The sequence below is a fragment of the Eublepharis macularius genome, chromosome 9, assembly GCF_028583425.1.
Source record: "Eublepharis macularius isolate TG4126 chromosome 9, MPM_Emac_v1.0, whole genome shotgun sequence".
Classification (NCBI taxonomy): Eukaryota; Metazoa; Chordata; class Lepidosauria; order Squamata; family Eublepharidae; genus Eublepharis; species Eublepharis macularius.
Genome location: NC_072798.1, coordinates 18,467,580 through 18,486,643, shown reverse-complemented (window position 1 = coordinate 18,486,643; position 19,064 = coordinate 18,467,580). Strand labels below are relative to the sequence as shown.

The window sequence follows — 19,064 nt, the reverse complement described above, 5'->3', positions numbered from 1 at the left end:
ATGCTGTCAGAAGAATGCAAGCCATGGTCCACAGAAACCAGAGGAAAAGTGGAGTCTCTATTCTTCAAGATGGCAGCAGGCTTGAGTTCATTCCAGGGAAAGGAATGCCAAGGTAACACCTCTGGCTATACAACTTACTTTGCGTCATAAGTTTTATTTGTTTTCTTAGTTCTGTAACACCCTGTACTGTTCTGATCCAGTTTTCCAATGTCCTTGTGCTCTAGTGAATTGAGGTTGTATTTTGGTAAAGATTTTTTTCCTTTTACATATCTCAGACTGTGGTCAAAGATCGCACCCGGGCGCCTGACTGCTCACCCACGCAACAGACCAGAAACTCCTGACAGGGCTGCAAGAGAGCAGCCAGGGTGGAGGGGTGTGTGAGAAGCAGTACACAAACACACACACACACAACCCCTATCTGTGCCTCAAGCTGTGGATTAACAAGGAAGGGCATAGCTTGAATGGTGGTGGCTACTGAAGTAAGGAGAGTGAGGAGCAAGGGCTGGGGGAAGAAGCAGTCCTCTCTCCTGCACAGAGATTCCCTTCTGCATCTCAGGCAAAGTCAGCGGGAAGGAGGAAGGGGAGTTGTCTTACACGTGCTAAGCGCTTTGTTTAATCCTGGCCCTTAGTTGTGATATGTTCAGTGCCAGCAGACTAGAGATCCACAGTCCAGTGTGTCTGTAGATGCATAGCAGCTGAGAGCTCCATTCGAATAAGATGCCTACTGCACATACCGCAAGGAAGGTGTCTACCTGCATCATGTTTTTTTTCTTTTTTATTATTATTTTATAAACATAAACATGAACAGTAACAGTAACTATCCAATGTAAAATTACATAAAGTGTCTAAAGAGACTAAATAACAGAGGTGCTTTTTCCTGAAATCGCGTTTTATACGTAGCTTAATACATTGAAGAGCAACAATCTTATATATATAGTTTGATGATATCTTAATGAGGTAAGTTAGATGCCAATAACTCGTTTGTAAGAAACTCAAAAAAAAGGACTCTATTTTGTATACAAGTTTTATGATAATGACAGATTAGTAGACATTAGTATATTTTCTGATATTTTGTCCATTAACCTGCATCTTATTTTAATCACGACTTTCCCTCCATAACTCCTATAATTCTAATGTTTAACTTTGTGTCCCATATCCACAAGGGGAAAAAATACAAAATCCACTTATCCATTTTTATCTTCCCTTCTTCCAAGGCTGTTACGGTTCTCTTTACCCCCTTTTTATCCTCACAACCCACCTGCGAGGTAGGTTAGGCAGAGGAACAGTGACTGGCCCATGGTTCCCCATAGCTGAGCAGGCATTAGAACACGGAACTCCAAGAACCTGGATGAACACAATAGAAGCACAATGCCGCACTGCCAGGCATTTTCCCTTTCTCAAGATGATTTCTCTCCGCACAAACAGTCTCGAAACACAGTAATACAGAGAAAAGGATCTTCAGAAAATAAATAAAGGTGAAATCTAACACAAGATTTCTACAACAGGCACACAATACTCTGGAGGACAAGAAGTTAATAGCAAACAACAGAGAAGGGTAAACATTTTAGAGTCTGGGATAACGAAAAGCCGAATGGAATCACTATTCAACTAAAGAATGTAGATTCCATAATAGGGGCGGGGGGGATTATCTGCAACCCAGAAGAAAGATAAGCGCCATTTCTTGGAAAAGATTTAAGTAGTATAATTCAGATAAATTTACAGCCCCACTGTAAACTAATATTGTGGATGGTAACATTGCATATTAGATTAGATATGCACAGAGGGACAGCAGCTCAATAGAGTAGCATACACTTTGCATGCGGAACGTCCCAGGTTCAGTCCCTTGCATCTCCAGATAAAGATCTCAGGTGACAGGTGTTCTATGCCCGAGACCTCGAAGAGCTGCCAGTCACAGCAGACGATAACCAGCTAGATGGACCAATGCTCTGACTTGCTCTAAGGCACTTTCATGTGTGTTTGCTCAGTTACGACAGGCCTAAGAATTTGGGGCTTAAAGAGCTGCTAAATCTTTCCAAAAGAAGAGATGCAGTTCCCATCTAGGAGGTACTCAAAATGAAAAAAGTTGTTCTTTTTTTTTTCAGTCTCCCGTAGCACTTATTGTTCTTAACGTCACAAACACTGCTATTACAGACAAATTTATTTAAGATTTTTATACTCATTCCTAAAAGTTCAGAGCAGTTGATGGAGCCTATGAGTGTATATCTTGGGGGAGAAAAATCACACCAACAATATACACTTCACAACCAATGCAACTACAAGCCCCACAGAAAGCCCTTCCAAACAACTTTATTTTGTGCTGTTCCCGAACTCTCGACAGAAACATTACAGCCCCCATACAGTGCTAATGGGGCATCCACAGAAAAAGCCCTTGAACAAACAGAAAGGAATGGAGTCAGAAAATCCTCCGTGGGGGACGTACACGGGGAGAGGAAGTTCTTAAGGGTCCCTGATGCTGAAATATTACCCATATGCTATTCTGGTCATAGTTTAACCTCCCTAATTTGACAACATGGCATTTTTAAAAGAGGCAATGGGAACAAAAAAAAATCTGGATGTACAGAACTAAAATATATACACAACCACTGAAAATCTCTTTTGTAAAACAGCAGGGGGGGCGTGAAGAGACCTTAAACAGTTCTACCCTAAATAGAGTGATACCCTTCTATTGAAGGCAACGGGTTTAGAAGGGAGTAACTCTGTTTAGGATTGCAAGTATAACATTTCTGACTCCTACTATATAGAAAGCAAACAAGCCTGTATTAAGGGCCACATCATACTATACACTTGAACAAAAACAGAACAAAGACAACAGAAAAACTTAATTGATGTACAAACACCAAAGGGATATTCAGTCAATAGAACTGCATGAATACAGTAAAAGACTTATGTAGCTTTCAAGTCTTAAATCTGATCTCACGCTGTCTTCAACGGGCAGACATCTTTTCTGCATGCTCCGCTTATTCCTGGTTTTCTTAGCTGTCGATCCACAGGCACTGTAATCAGTTTGGGAATGGTCTTTCTGCATGACTGTCATCCCTTTGCACGTTCATAGTTGTGGAGTTAGTTTATTTTCCTTTTCACATGTCTTAAATAATCAGGATTGTCTAGGGAGTATGCTATGGTTGCCAGGGGTCAAAGTGGGGCTGCAGGGGGCTGGGAGGGAAGCGGGGTTCTTATCTCCCATGAGCGTGCTCCCATGCTCCTTCGCCACACCAGAAAATGACATCATTTCACAGTGAGACAGAGGAGCCGCAAGGCGTGCTTAAACCCAGCTCAGTAAAAATGGTCTGTTTGGAGGCATTTTTTGCTGAGCTCAGCTTCAGTGCACCCCACAGTTCCTCCATCACCGGTGTGACCAGAGAGCATGGCAGCGCATGCATATGCTTCTCCCCCCCCCCTCAATGCTTATCCCCCCAGCCAGTGAGGTGAGCAGGGATAGAGGGTTCTCTTGCCTGGGGCAGAGGATGGCAAACTAGAGTATGTGGTCATCACCAGTGCTGTCAAGAGCATTGCTCTCCTCCTTTAATTTTTTTGTGCATGCATATATCAACATACTGATATAAAGGCTGAATTTTTTTAAAAAATATTGAAAATGAGCACCCTGCCTGTCTTTGCACAGGGAAGCCTAAAAAGGGAGCAGCTCCACCACCCATTGCTAAGTGCTCCCCCATGATCCAAATCGGAGTACCCCCACCCAGGCCAACCCAGAGCGAGGAAGCGGAGGCCTGCACCAGTGGGGCAAGCCAGCCTCTGTGGAGACAGAGCCCGGAGCAGCAGCAGCGATGTCCCTTCCAAACTGTGTCGCTGTATAAAAATAAATTATGAACAACTTTATAGTATTTACTTCCAGGAATCTTAATAGTATAGAGTCCCATAGCACCTTTAAGACTATCCAACTTTATCGTAGCATAAGCTTTCAAGAACCACAGCTCTCTTCGTCAGATGCAGAGAGCTGTGGCTCTTGAAAGCTTATGCCACAATAAAGTTGGTTAGTCTTAAAGGTGCTATGGGACTCTATACTATTTTGCAACTACAGACTAACATGGCTAACTCCTCAGGAATCTTAATGGCATTGAAGAGCCATAAAATTGTTTATTCCTTCATCAGCCCACTCACTAAGACATTTATTTTCTACATAATCTGGATCCATTTCTACAAAGAATGACCTCTCTTCATAAAAGGACACAAGAAAAGCAACCCAACTAACCCCCCTAGACCTCTCCATCATTTTTATTCCATCTGACTCGACTGTCCAAGAGAGGGCCTGGCAGTGCTGTGCTGCAGGGGCCGTTCTGTCCTGGAAGAGCAGCTTCAGACGGTAACGCTGGGCTTGCTCTACCTTGTGGCTTTATACTTCAGAGTTCAGCAGTGTTGTATATTGTCACCTCCGATAATGAGCATCAACACGAGTCCTCCGGGAGAGATCGCCCAGGGTTTCAGTGGTGCACTGTCACACATACACTAATAGCCTCCGGCCTGACTTCTGTTCATCTGATCCCGCAGCAGATGTGCTGCACAAGTGTCGTGAGTCACAGATGGGGCAGGAGGAGCAGTTATAAACGAAAACTCAATCCAGACCAGGAAGTGGGTGACCTGATTGAAAACATCCTCCCGAGTCAATGGTTTCTAGACTGGGTTACATTCCTGTCGATGGAGCAGGTTTGCAGTTCGTGGATGTTTTGCAAACCAGACGTTACTTAGATGCTGAGGCGGCCCACAGCCTTTCACCATTTTTGGCAGGTGCATCATCTACAGCCCCTCTTAGGCAATAATCATCCTTCCTCAACCGTCTCAAAATACAGCCTGCTTCATAGGGCCATAGAGAGCACCCTCCAAAGTAGCCATTTTCTCCAGGGAAACTGATTTCTGTAGTCTAGAGATTGGTTGTAATTCTGGGAGATCTCCAGGCCCCACCTGGAATCTAGAGATCCCAGTTCCCCACTGGTGGGAGTGGGGTATACCCCACTTTCACCCTCCACCTCTCGCCACCACTTATCTGGCTGGTGGCAGGGAAAGGTGCGGGAACAGGCCTCCTGGGCATGCTCCCAGGTCAGCATGATGACATCACTTCCTGGCAGTGATGTCATCGCACCACCCCCAAGAGCGCTCCCACTTTCACAGTGGGCTGATTTGGGCCCCAAACGGTTTGAATTGGGCCCATTTGGGGCCCAAATCAGCCTGCTGTGAAGCTCACACACACTCTTGCAATGGATTCACTTTCCAGAAGTGACGTCATTGAGCAGGCGTGGGGGAGCATGTGTGCTTTGCACATGCACAAGGTGCATGATGGGAGCACCAAAAAGTTAAGTGCCAGATCCTTCCACCTCCTGCCAGGAGGGTAAGGGGACCTGGGAATCCTACTGGAAGCTGACAACCTGAGTATCTGATGAACCACCTTCTTCTGCTCAAGACAGCTCATCAATCAAAGTCTTCAAATAAGGCCTTTCTCTAAGCATTTCCCTCAACCTTCAGGGCTTAAGTATGCCCTAACCAGATAGTCTTTCTACACGAGACACGTGGGCATGTGTTTGTCAAGTGTTGGGAGCTGCAATGTTAGCCTGGAAGCATAGTTTTAAAAGACAGAGCAAGTGGAGATCGCTCCGGAGGGGACAGATTCTCTCACAGCTCTCCACCTCCTCTGGCGTCTCCCCTTCTGGAGCCTTTGCCCTGTCAAGGCTTGGTTAATTCAAAGTGTTACGCAGCGAGGGTGGCAAGGTAAAAGCTCCAGAAGGAAAGAGAGTCTAGTATGCCAGAGGCAACGGAGGGCTGTGAGGGAATCCGTCCCCGCCGGAGCAAATTCTGCCGGCTCTGTCTGTTAAACTACACTCTCTGGCTAACAATGCATCACCCGACACGTGTAGAGCATGTGTCGGATGTCTTGTGTAGAGACACACAGAGACGAAGGGTCTTCTCTGTACACTGCCCGAGCTGCAGAGTGCCCTACCTGGAGACGCCTTCTTGGCACATACCTTATTAGCCTGAGGCTCCAGTCCAAGAAAACTTTGTTCTCCTGACCTAATTTGTTTTTACACAAATAGCAGCTGCTTCTTGGTGCCTCTCTTATTGCTGCTGAGAATGAAATGGATTTTATTGTTCAGTCGAGTCCCTTTGGAATCAAAAAGGCAGAATCGGACATGTTTTAAAACAGTCCAATAAAATTCTACACAGAGAAGTGGAGAAAAATGGGAACTCTTTTTTGCAATTAAAACAACACTTTCATTTATGGTGGTGGTGGGAAAAGCCATCAAGTCAAGGCAACAGACTAACAGAGGTGGCTTGCCATTGTCTGCCTCTGTAACCCTGGACTGCCTTGAAGAAGGCCGATTCTAAAAATCTGACGAGACTGGGCTTGCGTCAGGACATTTCCTTTATAAACACTGCCAATAAGATTATATGACGCTCTCTTCGGGAAACTACAAAGCAGAATAATGAATTTCAATGGGCAGGGGAGCAGCCCAAGATTAAAAGAAAGTATTATTCAAGATGAAAAGGCAGGAAAACTGAGTTTTATTTGCTGAAGGAACATTAAAACCTTTAGCATTGTACCTGGAATTAGCCTCACCAGCTCATTCTACTGACTGTATAAAGAGATCCCAAGATTGGAGGAGGGAGAATGGGGGTTTCATAGTGGTTTTCATGATCAAATTTGAGCCCCACCTAGGAAAGTGAAAACAAGCTGTCCATTCAGGATTTCCACATTAAGGAAACTGGAACCCAAAGGCATAAGGGGACCGTCAGTCGCTTTCTTACTGATCAGATGAATTCAGACCGAGCTGAACATCTAACCCCTTTGGAGGAAAGAGTTCAAAAGCACCAGGCTGGTTTTTCTTCTGGCTGGCAGCCACGTGCAGGTTGAGAAAAAGAGGTTCTGCTGTCGTCAAAGAAAGAGCTTTGGAAACCAAAAACATAAAAAGTCTCCATTCTTTTGAGGAAACTATAAGCTGCACTTGAAAACGATATCCAGCCACTGTTTGGGAACTTTCACCAGCGGCTGAACACAACGATACGTGGGAATTCTGATTTTCAGAACCTGATACCAAAGCAATGGCAGGCCTTCAGTTCAGCAGAAGTCAACATGATATTGCTCGGTTGCAGAATCTATGGCACATCAAAAGGGCATGGGAAGAAAAGCCACACAATACCAACAACACCTGTGCTAATAGTTCAGTAATCATTTTTGCAGGTTTGGGTCATTTTGGAGGAAAGGGGATTGGAGACACAGGACAGATGGTACAATCCAGACAAGAGGAAGAACATACAAACTCTCAGATAGGGTTATCAACCTCCAGATGGTGGCTGGAAATCTCCTGGAATTACAACTGATCTGTAGGTGAACTCTATGGCATTGTGCCCCTCTGAGGCCCTCCCTGTCCCCAAACCCTGCCCTCTCCAGGCCCCCCCAAATCTGCAGGCATTTCCCAACCTGGAGCTGGCAACCCTACAAGAACAACAATGGTGCACTTATATGCTGCTCTTCTAGATACATTAGTACCCGTTCACAGCGGTGAGCAAAGATAGTGTTATTATTATCCCCACAATACACCTGGGGAGATGGGGCTGACAGGAGTGGCTTACCAAAGGCCACCTGCTGAGGTCATGGCAGTAGTGGGAGTCGAACCAGCAGAGTGCTGATTTGCAAGCCGGCCATTTAACCACTATGCTACAGCAGATGACAGGATGCCTTTTCTTTCCTGTTGTGCTTCACCTTTCCTTTAGTACTAAAGCAGTTTTCCACCCCAAACTTCTAAATTAGCATTCCCCCACCCTCCTCGTGCCCATAAACGCCTACAAAATCTACATGTGTACTAATTGTCATGTATTACATTGTATATAAGGGGGGCCTATGTGAGCTTTCTTTACATTTCCCAATCTGGAAGCTGCACAACCCAGCCGTGTATTTCTTTGTGAAGCTGTGGGTTCTGCATGTGCTTCTATATTCATCTTTACCTCACATAAATAAGAGACGAGTGGGGGGTTATGGCCAGGTTCTGACTTTCCCCTGGTAGCGGCTGCAACAAGTTCTAAAAGGGTGGTGAGGGCACAGGGCCCACATAGGTTTCCCCCACACAGGTTAGGCCTTTCCACATTATCTGGCAGTGTGGGAGAGAACAGAGCAGAAGCTCCCCGGACACTAAAGATATGTCAGAGGCGAGTCTGTGTAAGTGCAGCACTTTGTAAGAAAAAAGTAGACTTGTTAAGTGAGGAATAAGAGAAATCAGTCACACCATAGGGGGAACAGCAACATCCACTTTCTTCTCCCCAAGAAAGTACAGCCATTAAGATAGGGGACAAGTTCAGCCTCTGCCTTAGTGATGTTTCTGTGCACATATTTTACATTTCTCCTAGGATTCCATATACATTTGGCTTTGCTGAGAAACCAGAGATTATCTGTAGTTACCATTCTTCAGGTAATCTGTCTTTCCCAGAGGATTCTGGGAAAGAATCCTGTCAGGCCCTTTGCGCAAAGAATTTCTAGAGATGCTTCCATGCCTCTCTTCAAATGGAGTGCAAAATAAGAGGAGACTCGAAGCCTTCCATGTTATTTACATTTTCCAGAGGACTTGGGGAAGGCTGTTGTTAGAAACCAGAAGCCTCTTCTGCTCCAAGCATTCAGTACCACACAGAGAATTTGGCAGACAGAAGAGGGTCTCTCACTTCGCACAAACACAAGAGGGACAGTCACCAGAGCAAGAGATATGGTGGTCACCACCGGCAACCATATTTGTGGACTCCTAGTTTCTCTCAAATTATTCTCAGAAGAAAAACAAACTACTTCATTTGCACAATTCCATGGTGTGGGGAAATCCTGGCCTCCTCTTGGTGTTGGAAGATGGAACCTCCCCTGAGAATGACCCAACAGAGTGGCACATCAGAGGTCTGTGAAGGGTAGGCCAAGACACGTAGACTCTGCCCCAAAGTCCATCCAGTGCCTTCCTCCAACTGCCTCAGGAAATGTCAGCTTTTCATAATCTCACATGCTAGGACAAAAACAGGTTGAGTCAAGGGTGTAACTGTGCTGGGATCATTGACTCTTATCTCCTTCACCCTATACAGTGCAGTCCTATACAGAGTTATGCCCTTCTATATTCTCTGGAATCAGTCAGCTTAGAAGCATAAAACTCTACTTATAATCATATACTAAACACATATGTAAATCAGATGCTTAAGTTTCATACATGTTGTAAACAGGTGGAAAGTGAAACTATTTATTCGCCCCTTCCAAAAAATGTGTAACTATTCCTCCCTGCATGGCAATTCCATGTGAAGCGCCTGATACAAGTTGTACTACCAGAATGTATGACACGTCTATAAATCTAATAAGTACCAATAAACTGAAGTGATGACTGCAAGTTTTAAAAGCCGTACCAGCAATTACATTATTTGAACATCAGCCAAGCAGCTTATCACCATTCCTAACCCACTTCATGCAATATCTTCCCAATAATGGCCATCATAAAGACAAAAACGAAACCAAAGAGGGAATTCATACTGTGATCACCAAGTTAAAATCTCACCATGAAGACAGGCTGCATATAAAACTGTGAACAAAACCTGCCGCAGCCAGAATTAGGTAGATTCTCTGAAAAAACGTATGCGCAGCCAACGCAAATGGGAGGCAAACCACATCCCCATGATTGGGAGGGACACATGAATTCAGTTCTAGAAAGATTCCCAACTAGGACGGCATGTACAAGTCACCAATGAAGGGGCTGTGGCTCAAAGGCAGAAAATCTGCTTCGCGTGCAGAATGTCTCAAGTTCAATTCCCAGCGTCTCCACTTAAGGGAGACATGAAAGGCCTTGCTTTAATGCTCTGGAGAGCTGGTGCCAGGCACAGACGACCTTAACCACACCAATGGTACCACTGCCAAAAAGAGGCAGCACAGCAGTGGTTAAGCAGTGGCCCTCTAGTCCCCTACTCAAACCATATCCTAGCCACAAACTGCCTGGGTTGGCCTTTGACTATCGGCCGCTTTCTCTTTTATAGTCTCTGTCCATCCATCTGTAACAGGGAGATAAGACTGCCGTCCACCCACTCCCTGCTGTAAGAATGACTGTGTACGGAAAGAGCTTGGAGAGCTATATAGATGCTGCTAAGTATCATAATGAGAGAGAGCTTTGATCCTTGAACTTCTATCGTCTCTCCGGAGCAGAAGTAACAACATATCCAGACCTGACGGACCACACACAAACACTTTGTTGCTCTATTTATAACCCCCTCTACTTCCAAGGAGTCCTGGCTTACATATGGCTCCATTCTGCTCCCCCATCAAGTCTGTTTCCTGAGCAGTGAACTACATTCAGACTTCTTCACAAAGCTGATACCCAGAAGACATGCAAAGCAAACAGACCAATACAACTGCACGCCTGGACCAAACTGACATTCTTCTTTTCCTTCTCTCATTACCACTGACAGTTTTCTCCGCAGATTGCAAGCACCCCTATTCTAGCCGCCATGTGTTTCCCAATTTTCCTGTGGCTGGACAGAAAGGAACACACGAGCTTGCCAGCTAGGCTTTCAAGCCTTTGGAGGTCAGCCTTAAAAATGCCCGCAGCTCATCTTCAGGTACAGTTAAAGCAAAGAGAAAGAAAGATAAGCTCAGGGGTCTTGCAAAGTATGGCTTCAGAGCCAAATGTGGCCTTCTGTGGAACTGAATATGGCTCTTTAAAAGAGAAAATCTTTAAAAGGATAACCAGTCTGTGAAAGGAACAGCAAACAAAGATTTTTAGGAGACTAGAGGGTTTCTTAGAGATGCTTTACAGAAAGGGGAAATTAAAGAACGGAACAGCTGCCAATAATCACAAGTGCAAACTATGCACAAATTTATGCCAGCACACAAAAACAATTGCACAAGATGTTCTTCTGCGTATTTATTACATATTGTGAGATCTCATATGAGCCACTTCGTAATGAAGGACTTATAACAACCGGTATTTGGGCTGCAGAAACTTTACAGATTGTTAAATCAACGTCATTGATCATCAGTAAGGTACATTCTCAGATATGCCAACAGGCTGTCTCGTGCTGGCTCTCTGCTGACCTCTTGTTCTGAATGCTGACGTAGTTTGGCTCTTGCTACCTCTGAGATAGTTGCTGCTTCCACAGTGGCATTGCAAAAGCATTCACCTTAACAGCACTTCTCAAGCTAAACAGAGAGAGGACAAGATCCCTGATGCAGGTGGAAGCTTCATCAAAACACCTTCCTCTCACCTGCTGCAGGTAACAGCGAGAAAAGCATCCCCAAAACAGATCAGCCCTTTGATTGTTGTGTTTGTCCTACCCCAGAGTCAATACTGAGGACAGATCCAACTAAAAATTACTTGTCAGCATTTGAGGTATTTGACACGCTTCCGTCTGATGCGTCCTCCCAATGAACCTGAGGTTCCATGTGCAAGTCAATTAATGACATTCACACTCACTGCTTGTCACACATGTAAATATGGCCAAGGCCGGGGGGGGGGGCATTCGCTGCTGATCTACTGAGGAGGGAGAAACTACTGGAATTTGTTTAAAGCAAATGAACAATGGAAGAAAACTGACACCCCGCAGCATATTTACCGATCGTACGCTCATTTCCAGAATTCCTTGCACCATAGAAACTGCCAGGTAACCTTATCTAATCGAGCCTGCCATAGAATTGCTCTTGTGGGTTTTCCCTAGCCGCTTCACTTGCTATACTCTGTTGGAGCTCAATGCAAAAACCAAAACATCCATTCCATTTGCTGACATCTCGGCTGGGTGACGGACTTTTGAGAAGGGGGGGGGGGAATTAGAAACAACAGAAAGAGAGGCTGACAGAAGAGTAATTGTTTTGCCAATATTCGAAGGGGTGGAACAGCAGCTTGGCAAGCACATGGATGAAAAAAAACACCATGGGGTCAAACTGGGGTTATGAGGGGGGGCACTAACTTTACCTGCACACACTCTCACACTCTTGTATCACCTAGATTAGTTCAAAATAGGCAACATCTCTTGGTGTCCACAGTGGAGGGAAATGCAAATTGGAACATGCACATTTCACCTGTAAGCCTGGGATGAAGCGTGGAGGAGAAGAGAAATCACAGTATTGCAGTTTGGGGAGAGGCTGAATAGGGAGTATAATGTTGCATTTGCTAAACAAACTGGGGAGGGGGGGGAATACCAGAGTTTCCATGAAAAGGAGGAAAGGACGTTTAGCGTAGTAAGGGAGAGAATGAGAAGGTGCAGGTTAGCACACGGCAGTCTTTGCTCTTTGCAAAGAATGTTATGAAAATACACTTTCAGTGAAATTCTAAGCAAAGCAACTACAGTCTAAACCCACTGAAATCAATGGGCTTAACTAAAGTAATTCTGCTTAAGACTTCACTGTTTAAAGGGGGGGTACACACACCTACACCTGGCCCTAGAGAGCAAACCTTCCCCAGGAGAAAAAAGGAGACAAGCTCGAGAACAGGTGTGGCCGCCCAGCGCTCAGGTTACAGGGAAGCGTGGGGGGGGGGGGGAGAGCAACGCACCGAGAAACCCATTTTGCATTTCTGCTTTGCACGGAGGGGGAGCACATAGAGAGAAACATTTTCCCCCTTTTTATACAATTTATTTTAAAAATATTTTAAAAATTATAAATTCCCCTCCTCCCCAAATTACACCGCAGTTCCCTTTCCGACGTTACATTTGGGCGCTCGTTTTTTGCTCGCGTCCGATACGGAGCCCCAAACGGGTTGGGGGTTTTCAACAGCCCGCAAGGAGAAGCCGGGACCCGCCTCCCAGCCTCCACCCGCCCAGCCCGGAGGGCGCAGCTTCGCTACACGCGCGTCGCCTTCCCGGCTCTCCACGACCAGACCCAGCGGATGGAGCCCGCGCAGGGAATCCCACCAGCCCCGGCCGGGGGAGCCTCCCCGGCGGCTTCCCCGACCACGCTGCATTCGCGAGGCTCCTGCTTACCTTCGCCGCCTCCTTTCTCTTTCCCTTCCTCTTGGCAAGCCCCAAAGGAGGAGACCGAGACCGAGCCCAAGGCGGACCGCCACCTCCCGCCGGCCCCGCAGCGCCGCCCGAGCCGCGCAGGTCCCAGCAGCCGGCAGGCAAGAGGGGCGAGAAAGAGCCGCCGCTGCCGGCCGCGCCGTTTTAACGAAGCGCTCCAGCCACTGCGCGCCGCGCCGCTTCCAAAGCGCCCGCCTCTGCCTCCGCCGCCGCGGCGCTCAGGGTTGCCGCGGACCGGCGTGCCCTCTGCTGGCCGTCCTGGGCGTTGCAGGTGTGTGGATTCGCACGCGGGTGGGAAATTCCTGGGGATTCGGGGTGGGGTTTGGGGAGGGAGTTCGCCCAGGATGTGATGCCGCAGGAGTCTGGAGATCAGCTGGAAAGAGGGTTGCCAGGGGCAGGCAAACTCCCAGCTGTTTGCCCCTTTGCCTGGCGATCACTGATGGGAAATAGGCAGGCATGCCTTCACGCCCTACCGTGATGAGGTCACTTGGAGAAGTGACCTCATCATGTGGAGGAACAGAGGCGTGCACACTTTTTGCACCAGGGCTGATTCCTAAGGTAAGTTGAGACGCCTTCACCTGTGTATAACAAAGGTGCTGGCATCTCTTAATGTACTTGTATGTGCTTTTGATGTTATTGTTTAGTCGTTGCTTGTTCTTTGTTCATGTTTTATCAGTTCAACTGTGATGGCCTTTGGTTGCAATGCAATAAACATTTTTCTGACTTCTGGGTTAAGCACTGCTCTGCCTTGTGCCCCCATGCCCAGCCTTCCCAAGCTCACACCAGTTTCCAGGAAGACCTGGCAACCCTAGTTGTAATTCCAGGAGGACTCCAGGCCCCACATGGAGATTGGCAACCCTAGGGCACAGAGGAGTGACTCTTGATTTCTTGGCAGTGTGTCTTCATTGAGCCACAGTGGAATGGGTGCTGATGTGCTTTGCATTTGACTGTGGTGTCCACATATACAGAGCCCAGCATGCAAGGAAAACAAAGCACAGTTGGATAGGGAGGATGCACACCGAACCCAGGCTGCAAACCATGGTTCGGAAATAAAGCAGCACTTTTACTTTCACGATTTCTGTTCCTGGATGTATAGCATGGGAAAGGTATTATGTGTTTGTCCCGGCTTCAGAGAAATGATAGTGGACCCTGCAATCACAAAAGTCATCACTGGATGCAGCAGACTCAAGAAGGCCAGCGTGGTTCAATATTCTGAGCATCAGACTAGAAAGGTCTGGGTTCAGATCTTACCTCTTCCCATAAAACTCAACAGGTGAACATAGGCTAGCCCAGTGACCCAAAGGCTCTCAGCCTAACCTGCCTCACACAGTTGTTGTAAGAATGAAATGGAGAGGAAAATGATGTCAGCCATTTTGAGTCCCCATTAGGGAGAATGGTGGGGTATGAACGAACGAACGAACGAACTAAATAAAATAGTTTGTCCCCACTGTGAGATTGCTTTAGAAAGACATCGGATCCAGAGTGTTGGATGAGATGAGTACTTGGCCTAATGGAGCATGCTCTTATAAGAAAAAAAATATATAGAAATTGCTTGGGGAAGGACCTTTTAAGAGATAAGATTGGGAAAATGGTGTGAGTAATAAGAAACAGTTAATTCCCCCCTCACACACACACACAAAGAAACCCAAATTGGATTGGCTCTATATGGTTAAAACTCAAACGTTTTATTCAGAAGGCTGAAGAAGGGATTCCCTGTAAACCATCAGGCCTGTTTATTATACCTTGTTATGTAGCTCAAGTTTCCTTCGATTACGCTCTATTGCTTTGCAACTTAATAATTTTCTTAGCTATAAAATATTAAAAGGGCTAAACAAAACAAAACCACCAATGCAAAACTTCAGAAATTTGCTTATTTTGACCAGGGTCAATTATGCACAAGAATGGGCATGGCCGATACTGGCAGTTAGCAAGGTACAATCCAGAAGAAAGAATGAGATCTATGTCATTCTCATCTGATGCAAAATGCTCCGAGAGGTTGGAGATGATGTGAGTTTCTGCCTCATCGTGCCGCTTCTGGGTTTCCTGGGCACCCCATGCCTAGTGAAGGAGGGTCTTGTGCCATTTATCTAGAACATCTTTTATCCCACCTTTCCACCAAGAATCTCAGAATGACATATGAGGTTCTCTCTTCCTAATTTTATCTTCAAAACAACCCTGTGAGGTAGGTTAGGTTGAAAGTGTGTGACTGGCCCAAGGTCACCCAGCAAGCTTCCGTGGCACAGTCGGGGTTTGAACCTGGTTCTCCCTGATCTTGACCACTACACCATGCTAGCTCTCTCTCCAGAATTCATGCACAATTTATGCTGTGTGCATTACAGGGGGGGAAGGTCCCCTGGCAAATAGAAGCAGGGTGCAAAGGATTCTGGGGCACTGCCTCACTTCACATGCGCTATCCACATCTCACTAGTGCCTGAAAGCCCCCAAATTCTGTGCCCAAGTCTGGAAGGAAGCCATGCTGGTTGGAATCCCTGAAAGCCTCAGGATGCTAAACCGAATTAAAAGGCATGACACATTCAGACATGCAATGATCCTAGCACGGATATCTCCTAACACTGCTCTTCCAGTGTGGTACTGCTCCATATCCGTTTGATGGTTGAAGAACCTCTGCCTTTTTCAAAGGATTATGGCTCATGAGGCATACCGTGTTCTTGGGGGGCATAGCACAGGCCCACTGGGTTGCCATGTCTCCTCATCCGGACACTATGGAACACAGTCTCTGATAGCTGCACATAGAAAAGGAAGCTGTTTGTAGCAAAGATGGCCTGCTGTTACTGATTCGCCAGAAGAACCCTGGATAGGCTTCTAACACTGCAATTCTTAGCAGAGTCACTCTAGTCTAAGCCCGTTCTTCTTAAAGTTGCACTGTAAGTCATCTCGTGACTCCCCAACGCTGAAAAACCACGGCCTTATCAAATGGCTGGTACAGACGGATTTGACCATACTGGTTACTTGTTGCCCGGAACACAATCCACAACAACTGCTCTGCTCCACAGCAGGTAATGTATTCTTTCAAGGCTCACACAGTGGACCATAATCAGGAGTTACACGCAGGAGAATCTTTGCTGCTTTATGTCGCAATCTGTCAGCCACTGCTTCCATTTTGTTTCTATATATCTCTTTCAAAACTGAAATCGAATACAGGAGTGGAGTAATGTCCCTGTGCAGCAGTGAGTGAGAGTCCCCTGGACAGGGGCACATGGATGGGCATGAAGGTCCAAGAAGGAATGGCGTTCAGAAGCTGGAGATGTATTTCCACCCCCTGAGACCCAGGTACAAAATGTTTGAAAAACACCTATTACGGATATCAAGACTATTTCATGATGGCACTTTGCCTGTTCAAAATACTTCACATATATTGACTTGGTAATCCTTACAACAACTCTGTAAGGTAGGACTACCATAATCCCCATGTGGCAGACTAAAGCTGAGAGACCACGGCGCATCTGTGTACAGGTCCATCATGTGTATGAGGGTGGTAGGAGTGAATGGACCGGCCCCGGCCCCACCCCCATTTGAGGCAAACCATTTTGGCCCCACCCCCTCCTATGCATGCTTGCTCAAACATAAGTACATGCTGGAGCGCATACAAGTGCACCACCCCTCTGATCAGGTATGACCGGGCAATTTCTGTTTGCATAGCTTGATACCAGCGCAATAGGTAACAATGAGACTGCAATCCTATGCACACTAAGGCTGCCGGGTCTGCCAGCTTCCTGCTGGCGGCAGGGAATTCCCTGCCCCTAGCTCCTCTTTCCCACTGCTGCTCTTACACTTGACAGGACAAAATGTGATGTCATGCCTCTCTAGGAATTGCTGGGATTCCAGTAATTCCAAGTGATTCCTAGAGAAGTGTGATGGCACTTCTGGTTCTACAAAAGAGATGTCAAGCTGTCATTGATGGCACCTCCCCATATTCCTTCCCCCGGACTCCTAAGTTGGGAACCTCCGGTGGGTTGCAGACTCCTGCCTGCTGGGCTGTGATCCTTATAGCACCACTTTGGGGCTGTTTTTTGGAAGGCTCCACCACGAGTTTGCATGAAACGAGAGTAACAACACCACACCATCTCCGGGTCTTTGCACAGATGATGAAAGGAGCGTCAGGGCGGCTTGTAGGTTTGCCATTTGCCTGTTGATGGAAGGCAGACTCCCACCCCTAGGCTCCAGGCACTACCAGTGCTCTTCCTTCCAGTGGGACCAAAACGGAGGGGTGGAGAGCAACATCAAGTGATGTTTTGATGCCAATTCCGGTTTGTTCCAGAAAGTAACATAACCACACTCTTAAGAGTCCGTCCATCTCCATGATAAAAAACCATAGAGGTGGGTGAATGCCTAGAGTGTCTAGACGTCACTTCTGGGTACAGACCAGAGTTGCTGTTGCAAAAACTCCCACTGGTGGCCAGTGCTTGACTAGCAATCCTAGTGGCATGGCAAGGTCATTCAGAGATGGAGAGGATTCTTTTATGGCACAGGAAGGGCTCCACCTCTTCCTGTCATGTGACTGATGTTATATCATTTCCTGCCACATGCTTCCAACTCAGTGGGTCTCATATGGCCAGGGAGGGGTTAAAGGTGGGTCCTGGGCCTGGAAAGATTAAAGACCGCTGTACTTGGGCATAATTTATTTATTTACTTAATTTGTACTATACCTTTCTCCCCAATGGAAACCCAAAGCCGCTTACAATGTTCTCCTCTCCATTTTATTCTCACAACCCTGTGAGGTAGGTGAAGCTGAAAGAGTGTGACTGGCCCCAAGTCATCCAGCGAACTTCCACAGTACAATGCGGATTCTTGCATAGGAATGTGCCATCAAGTGCCAAAAATGTCCTCTCTGAATAATTTTTCTTTTTCACGGCTTTGAAATTTCTCTTTTTTTAAAAAAAAGATCTTAATATATGGAGCTGTAAAGTTATCACCCGCTTGATGGCTGCAACGATTAAAAACAAATCGAGAACAATAGATTGCATTCTCCTGTCTGTGAGAGATGAAGGAAGGCGAGCGGCAAGACCGTAACGTATATTAGATGTGACAGAAGCCCAGTCAAATCACTGCAATGAAAGAGGCACAACTCCCCCAGAGCTGGTTTCTTTACGTGCAGAGAGCAGTTTTCAATTAACTCCTCCCGGTTTATGACTGTGTCATTGGTTTAGCAGTTCAGAGAGAACCCAGGCACTTCCTAATGAAAAATTCTCTTTCAACTAACCTGATTCTCTTAAAGAAATGGGAGAGGGGGAGGATTTGACAGTATATCCCTTGTAGATATGCTGTTTTTTATTTGGCCTAGCCTTGCAAATGTGCTCCATTCCATTTCAGTTTGGCAGATGCAATCAGTATAATACAGAGACAGGTTTTATTGCCATAAGGCCCCTGCGTAAATCCTTAACAAAGAAGGAATATTCCTGAAATTAACTAATTGGCTATGAAGCTGAGGAGTACGGTTTCCCGCTCTGGGTTGGGAAATTCCTGGAGATTTGGAGATTTCCTGGACCCTGTGCAATGACATCACTTCCTAGAAGTAACCCCATTGTGCCACCCTGGAAGTACACTCTTTGCATGCACACAGAGTCATCCGGTGTCCCACTCCCATTGGGAGGTTAAGGGGCAGAGGTCATTTCATAGAAAAAGAGCTGGAGGAACTCATTAGCACAACTAATTAGCATAACTCATTAGCATATGCCACACCCCTTGACATCGCCGAAAATGTGTCATTAGCACAACTGATTTGCATATGCCACACACCCCTGACATCACCTATCCTGGCTGCTTTAGACCCAACCCTTGACATTCAGGGCCGAAATTGGGCCCAAAATGGCAAAAAGGGGCTGAAAATGGCTGAAAAGGTGCCCAAAATGGTCAGGATTGGGCCGCTGCTGAGCAGGAGAGTGATCCACCACCTGTCAGAGGCCCGAACCAGGCCGTTTCTGCCCCAATCCAAGACGTAACAGGCCCAAAATGGCCAAGAGTCAGGTGGGCGGGGCCACCTGACATGTGACCTCTTTGGGGAACTGCCGGAACTGCATTCCTGTGTGTTCCCCTCGAAATGAGCCCTGTTAAGGGGACTTGGCGAC

At 46.5% G+C, this 19,064-nt stretch overlaps 1 protein-coding gene across 3 annotated transcripts in view; it reads right to left on the bottom strand.

Annotated features, from left to right (window-relative positions):
* The window catches only part of EPS8 (epidermal growth factor receptor pathway substrate 8), a 176,593-nt gene extending 163,496 nt beyond the window's left edge, over nucleotides 1–13,097 (bottom strand). For all 3 annotated transcript variants that reach the window (XM_054988159.1, XM_054988162.1, XM_054988160.1), the window contains exon 1: nucleotides 12,943–13,097. The gene's annotated coding sequence lies outside the window, so the exon portion shown is untranslated. The remainder of the gene's footprint in view (nucleotides 1–12,942) is intronic.
* Between the last annotated feature and the right edge of the window lie 5,967 nt (nucleotides 13,098–19,064).